Genomic DNA, 8,208 nt, shown 5'->3' on the forward strand with positions numbered 1-8,208 from the left:
TGGGAGGCTGAGGCAAGAGAATCGCTTGAGCCCAAGAGTTTGAGGTTGCTGTGAGCTATGACACCACAGCACTCTACCCAAGGTGACATAGTGAGACTGTCTCTAGAAAAAAAAAAAAAGAAAGAAAGAAAGGAAAGGAAAGGACAAAAGAACGAAAGACAATTCACTGAATGAAATGAATGAAAGAGGGGTGGCTAGGGATGTGCATGTGGAATTGGCATAAACTTATTCGTTTTCAAAGTAGTAAGGGAGAGGTGTGGTTGCGTCTGTTCTCCCTATGGGAACGTGGGCTCCAAAGCACAAAGGCAATGTCGATATTGTTCAGCCCTGTATCACCAGCACCTAAAGAAAAGAAACTGCCTCGGTGGTGCTTAGTAAAAAATATGTCTATTTCTTCAAAGAAATCATTGGTTCAAAGACCTCTTTCTACCTTAAACCAAAGTGTCACAACTTCTCAGATTGTGGGTAGAGTGGAGAGGGCAGAGGAGATGTATCTGGATTATCTCAGGAACTTGAGAAAATTATACACGATAGCTAACTCTGTCCCGTGCAGGAAGTGCCATTCTAAGTATGCATGTAACCTGTTGCAACTCTCTCCACAACAACCTTATGAAGCTTGTAGTTCCTGACACTATCTCCATTCAAAGATAAGACGACTGAGGCATTCCCATGCTAATGGCCAGGGTTTCTGAAACACAACCTCACTGCCAAGGTCCCATAACTGAGACATTGGGAACCCTGTTGGGGATGGGTATGTCTGGGAATAGACAGGGTGGAGCTTCAGCTTCTTGGAGTTGAAGGCTGAACCACCAACATCTACAAGAGCACCCACAACTTAAGGTGCAGCTTCTTCTGGGACCCTACCTGTGACAGGGACCCTACTCCCAATCGATTCAAAATGTGGAGTCCAGAGACTTTCCACCCAGTCGTTCTAGTTTTGCCTCTGGGACTCCAAACACCTTTTCCCTCTCACCTAAAGGCAGCATTCAGGTCCTTCCTCAAAACTAAAAGTCAGTTTTCCCGGCCATCCTTCCTCTCACCCAGCCCAGGCCAGGCCAGGCCACACGCCCCCCTCATCCTGGATTGTATTGGGGCTCCAAGTACCGACAAAATGTGAAGTGTCAGCCCTCGCTGCTTCTGCCCACGTAGTCATGCTTCTGTTCTCCTGCCTCATCCTCCTTCTCCAAAGTAGAAAGCACCAAAAAGAACAAAAAAGAAAGAAAAGCCACCTACACCCACCATCCATTCATTTTCTTCCTTCCTTCCCTCCATCCTTCCTTCCTTCATTCATAAGGGGTATAAAGTCAAAAGTAAAGACCCTTCCCCTTTCTATCGTCACCAATAGAGATAACCACCATTCACAGTTTGGCATACCCCCTTCCAAAATGTTTCACTGGTATATACAACATATAGACAGACAGACATATATATATATATTTGCACATGAACTTTATGGACACCCTGTATTTACATAGATATATACACACAAAAGTACATGTACGTGTGCACACATAATTTCATGTTAGATGTATTTCTGTATATTTACTTCCATAGATAACATTTATAAGCATGCATAAAATGATATGATAACTACGTTCATTACATAATTACTAAGTTATGTGTCTATATTGATAATATGTACCTTACTCTGGAACTTGGTTTTTTTGCTTGCTGAGCCATCGTGCACACCCTCCCCAGCCGGTCCACACCACACCCCTCCCTTCTTCCCCGCGCTGCTGGGTGAAGCCTCGTGAAACTTCACGCTCTGTCCTGAAGCTGGGTTGTATCTAAATTGACCAGTCCACTCCTGAAGGGCTCCAAGGAGGTTTCTAACCTTTCATTGGCACAGACGATGCTCTAACGGCTATTCTTAGGCATCTGTCTTTAAGCCCTCATGAGGATATTTCTACAGGATCCCTTCCCAAGAAGTATGAGCTGGGTCTCAGGGTATGCACATGTTCCATTCCGGTAGATATCACCAAATTATGTTCTTGAAAGTGTTCTCCAAATAGCACTTCCATTATCAGTGAGTGGGAACTCTTTTGTTCCCCCAAATCTGATAGGTAATAAATGGTGCCACATTGGTATCCTTCCCCAGCATTTGCAGCCCCCGCTGCGTGCCTAACATACCAGCTGCATCCTCAGAGGCAGGTGGTGCAGAGGTTGGGCATGTGAGCCCTGGCGCGTGGTGGCCAGGATTCTAAGGTGCTTCTGCCTCTTTTTGACTGGTGTCTCTATTTCACCAACTACAAAATAGGTGGACTCATAGAGCTGATGTAGCGGTGGGATGGGATATGTAAAGCACTTAATGCAGAGCCTTTGTCCTCTGGATCCTGTATTCTCTGCGCAAGCCGCCTTCTGCTTGCTCTCTCCCTCAATCTCTCTTTACTCTCCCAACCAGAACTTTCACTTCTGGGTCCTCCACTCGTCTTTCTCTCCCTCTCCAATTTGCAATCCCTTTTTGTTTTTCCCCTCACTCCTTTTGATCCTCCCAACCACACTCTTTTTCCTCGCCATGGCAAACCTGAACTTCTGTGCAGATTCCCACCCCTCTGTTGTGACCCACACCTAACTAGGGTGTTGCGCCTGTGGGCAGCTCTCAAGCCCACCTGGCTCACCGTGTTAAAATCCCACTGTGCCACATTCACAGCAACACCACATGGACCTGCCCACTAAGCCAACGGAGAAACTCTTTCCTCCCTGCGCGTGCACACACACCATCCACCGCGTGGTCCATTCTAGGAGCACACGCAGGTCTGGCAGTAAGTGAACAAGACTTGGTTTAAAGCAATCTCCTTCTTCACTCTGTGGAAAACACAAAGGCAAACTTCCCTGGTCTTTTGCAATAATTTCCCTTCCTTGTGTGTTCTTCCGAAATCCAGTTCAGCAACTCCACGATGTCTTCCACTAGTCTCTGACTCATCTGGGATGGGAGCACTGTTGCTCAGCAATGCCAGCCGGAAGGTGTATTACTCCTGGGTGATTTCCGCAAATGACTTAATCCCCATCCCCTGACCCCCACCTCTTAGCCTGCACTTCAATAAATAAAGATGTGCAATGAGATTTGTACCTGTGGCCATCCAACCACTAACCCCCTGCCCCAGGTTCACAGCTGAGAAGCAAAAGGCAACACAATTAGCCACAAGCCACTGAAAAGAACAGGCTCTGCTGGCCAGCAGGGGAGGTCGGCGCTGGCAGTGAGCAGGACCAGAGATGCTTTCTGATGATTTTTCAGCTGGGTACAGTGACCTTTCATTCCATGTTTACTTGGAAATGACCTTTAAGCAGCAATCAGCCAAAATGAAATGCTTCAAAGGAATAAATTAGATAATGCAGATGTTCCCCAGTGGTAAGTTACGCCCAGCAAACACAGCAGAAAATGAAAGCCGCTCTGCCCTGGGAAGCCACGGGCTGCTCTGTCCATTAGACTAATAAGTGAATGCACAGTTCTCGCTACCTCTGTCAGTCAGACGATTGAGGACCAGGGCGACCCAGGCAGAAAACATGATTATTTCTAGAATTGAATCCAAACGACCAGCTGGTGTTTCATTTTGAGTCTCTTTGGAGCAGAGGTAACTGTGCTTGTTACCCAACAAGTGATTTACCATCTCAGCCAGGGAAGGTCCCCAAGGCCTGGGCTTGGTGAGCCCAGCGTGCCCCAAGCGAGCCTCATTCCAAGGGAAGACATCGTTCATTTACATTAATTGACCCATTACTGTGCATCAACCACACAGGCCTGGCTCTTTGCTAAGCACTGGAGAAAATCCAGCCCCTCAAGGTCAAAGATAGAGGGAGACAAAACTGAGCTGTGGGCTCTTCCAGAAGCACGACCCCCTCCACCGTGGTAACTGTGTCTTCTCCTCTGCAGGCTCCATTCTATCCCACCCATCTCCCATTTTTCCCATTCTTGTTTATATTTCATTCTACCAATGACAGCACTCCTAGGCAGTACCAAACAGTGATCCTTGGAGTTCAACAAGTCACTTACCCTGAAGTAGAAAGCATCTAAACACAGAACCTCAGACTCAAGGATCTTGGCTTCCTCCACCACCTCGTTAGTGAATCCTGGAATGTCTCTCGGACTCCAATCCCAGGGCAGGTACCTGTTCCCAGCACTGGGGGATCTGCCAGGGGAATTCACTAGGGAAGACCCACAAAGGGAGAGAGCATGCTGTCCTCCTGCAAGAGGGGTTTCTATCCCTGGTCACCTTTACTGGCCTGCAACCCCAAAGCAAAGGCCGCCTCACAAAAGGTGTCACATGGGGCAGCTGTGATGTCAGAGCCCAACCCCCACCTCCAGGGCCAGCCTGACTCGACCTTGACCTCCCAGAGCAGCAGAAGAAAGGCAGAGCCTCAGGAGACAAGCACCACCCCCCATTCAGAACATGAGTGAGGTGGCGCCTGGCTCAGGCCTGGCTGGGCTGGGGAAAGGACGGAAGTGAAACCACACATTTGCTGCAGTGGGAAGACTGTAAGCCCTGCTCCCTTCTTAGTCAGCTCGGAAGCTCCGCCAACTCACTGTGGCAAGTCCTAGCAACCTCTGCTTCTTAGAACGGGATTGAACCCAAGTGACCACCAAACCACAAACATCTGTGATCAGAGTACCAACAAAAAAAAAAAAAAAAAAAGAGAGAGGGCTCAGCGCCTGTGGCTCAAGCAGCTAAGGCGCCAGCCACATACACCAGAGCTGGCGCGTTGGAATCCAGCCCGGGCCTGCCAAACAAAAATGACGACTACAACCAAAAAATAGCCAGGTGGTGTGGCAGATGCCTGTAGGCCCAGCTACTTGGGAGGCGGAGACAAGAGAATCACTTAGCTTAAGCCCAGGAGTTGGAAGTTGCTGTGAGCCGTGATGCCACCGCACTCTACCCAGGGCGACAGCTTGAGGCTCTGTCTCAGAGAAGAAAAAAAGAGACTCAAACAAATCCTTCCCATAAATGTTCCCAGCAGCACTAGTTACAATAGGCAAAAAGTAGACACAACTGGAATGTCCGCCACCTGACGGATAAATACAATGGGGCATATCTGACAATAGAGCACCACTCACCCGTGACGCTAATGTCGTGCAAGTAAACGCTCAGCCCGGAAGCCAGACCCAGAAGGCCACACAGGGCATGATTCCGTTTACAAGAAACAGCCGGAGTAGGTAACGCCATAGAGCGAGAAAGCAGACGGGAGGTTACAGGGACTGCAGAAGGGGGACAGTGGATAGCAACTGCTTAACGGTTAAGAGTTTTTATTTTGGAGTAATGAAAACTTTTTGGAACTAGACAGAGGTGATGGTTGCACAATGTTGTGCATGTACTAAGTGTCACTGAGTTGTTGACTTAAAATGGTTAATTTTATGTGATGTGAATTTCACATTAAAAGAGGCAGATGAGCAGACCTGGAAGAGTTAAGCTCCAAAAGTGGGTTCTGCAGAGGCCTTCGCCTGACCTGGGAAAGGCTGGAAGGGGCACTACTCCCTCTATTTCCATCCTGGGATCCCTGATACCACTTTCTTCCTTGTCCCCCAAACAGTACGTTCTTCTCCTCTTTCTCTGGTGGAATTACGTGTCTATTTGTGTATTGAGTGCCTACCCCCAAACACTATCCCTCTAAAAAGGCAATGATTAGTCTGGTTCATGGGTGGGCACTCAAATATTTTTAAATAAATGAGTGAATTAAACTATTTACATTATCCTGTTCACATTTTTCCATTTTTAAAAAAGCTATAATTGTGTTAGAATATAAAATGGTAGAGTTGCTAAGGAAAACTGGACAGAGATTTCCCCAAAAAATTAAAACTAGAACTGAACTACCATATGATTCAGAAATCCACTTCTGGTTGTATATTCAAAAGAATGGAAAACAAGGGCTAGGTGCCTGTGGCTCAAGCGGCTAAGGCGCCAGCCACGTACACCTGAGCTGGTGGGTTCAAATCCAGCCCGGCCCGCCAAACAACAATGACAGCTGCAACCAAAAAATAGCCGGGCGCTGTGGTGGGTGCCTGTAGTCCCAGCTACTTGGGAGGTGGAGGCAGGAGACTCACTTGAGCCCAGGAGTTGGAGGTTGCTGTGAGCTGTGACGCCATAGTACTCAGCCTAGGGCGACAGCTTGAGGCTCTGTCTCAAAAAAAAAAAAAGAATGGAAAACAAGGTCTTGAAGAGGTATTTGCACTCCTTGTCCACGCAATATTGTTCGCCATAGCCCAGAGGTAAGCAATCTAAATGCCTGTCCATGGATGAATGAAGAAACAGTGGTGCATGCGTATAATAGAGTATCTGCCTTTCAAAGGAAGCACATCCTGTTACATGCCGCAAGGTGGATGAACCTTGAGGACATTAGGCCAGTCAAAGAAGAGCAAGCACTGTATGATTTCCCTTATCGGAGGTATCTAACGTAAGCAAATTCACAGAAACAGAAGAATGGAGGTTACCAGGGGCTGGTGGTGCGAGGCAGCAAGAGGAAGGGGAGCTGTTTAATGGATATGGAGAGTTTCAGTTTTGCAAGATGAAAAGTTCATGAGCTCTACTGCACACAATGTACAGATAGTTAGCACTACTGTACTATTCACTTAAAAAGGGTTACATTGGTAAATTATATGTTATGCCTTGTTACCACAATTTTATGAAGCTATAGACACGTGAATGTAATAATTCTACATCTTTAATTGTCTTCTCACAAACAAGCCTGGAAAGCTTTGCTGCCTGATTTCTGGCAGGATGGTCCTGGCAGGTGGGGTTGGGACAGCAGTGCCCTGGAGGTGTGCTGAGCTCCACCAATACAGATTGGGAAAGCTGTTACTTGCAGGGGGCCATCCAAAGAAGCTTAAGGAAAACCAGTCATTAACAAGAAAAGTCAGCTAAAATGCTCTTGGCCAAGAATGAGGCTGTGCAAAACTTGGCCCAGAAAATGCTAAGATCAGTTACAAAGTGGGTCTCTCCTGGAGGGTAATGTCTCTCTCCTGCACTGCTACCCCTCCCCAGGGACTGAGCAGGAGCCATAAGGGTGGGTGGGTGCTCACCTGCACAGTTTGAAACTTTCTAAAGGAGAGAGCAAGAGTGAACCAAGTCTCATAAACTTTAGTGCAGGGATCGGTATACTGCAGCTCACAGGCTAAGTCTGGTCCTCTGTTGTTTTTTTTTTTTTTTTTTTGTGGTTTTTGGCCGAGGCTGGGTTTGAACCCACCACCTCCAGCATATGGGACTGGCGCCCTATCCCTTTGAGCCACAGGTGCCGCCCTTGTTTTTATAAATAAAGTTTTATTAAAGCACAACCACAGTCATTTAATGATGCATTATCTGTAGATATTTTTGCTACAATGGAAGAGCTGAGTAGTTGCAACAGGGACTGTAGGACCCCCAAAGCTGAAAATATATACCCTCTGACTGTTTGCCAGCAGAAAAAGTTTGCCAGCCCCCACTCTAGGGAAAGAAAATACAAGGTCAGACAATTAAGTTTTTGAACTCATCCTAGAAAAAGTGCCACATACCTCCATGCTGAATATCACTATGGTCACCTTCGAAGTACTCCCCTTGGGAAGCCATGCACTGATGTCACCACCTAACCCACCCTTCAAAGCACTTTTCTAGGATGAGTTTGCAAACTTAATTGTCAGACTCCCTATGATGACAGCGCTGATGGCCATTCCAGAAAGAGAGTTCCAAAATTGCTTTGAAGGGTGGATGAGGCGCTGGTGTCAGCGAAAAGCTTGCCAAGGGGAGGACTTCAAAGTTGACTATAGTGATATTCAGGTAGGAGGTAAATAGCACTTTTTCTAGGATGAGTTCAAGAACTTAATTGTCTGGCCTCACAGCATCCTATCATAGGAGAGGGCATAAGCTTATTCAATGGCCTGTAAGTCCCCTGTTCCCTTTTGTTTTTCCTGCTCTTCTGTATCCTAGTGCAGTCAACTCCCAATCGTGTACGAAATGGCACAGAAAGCCCCCAGCTGCAGATAACGCCAAAGCATTTATAATTGGCTTTAGATGCTAATAGGAGCCGTCATCTCTCTCGACTTCCCCCAGCAGATTTACCTTGCTAATCGTGCATGACTCAGGCTGATGCTGAGATACATTCGCACTCCCAGAGCATCCCCAACTCCCACAGACTGCAAAGTGGGAGGGGGGCCGCAGTGAGTGCAAACTGATCCCCAGGGAGCTGCATGCTGGAGGAAGGGGCTGCATCCCCCTGTGAGGAGGCTCAGGGACCAGACAGAGGGGAAAT

The sequence above is a fragment of the Nycticebus coucang genome, chromosome 18, assembly GCF_027406575.1.
Source record: "Nycticebus coucang isolate mNycCou1 chromosome 18, mNycCou1.pri, whole genome shotgun sequence".
NCBI lineage: Eukaryota > Metazoa > Chordata > Mammalia > Primates > Lorisidae > Nycticebus > Nycticebus coucang.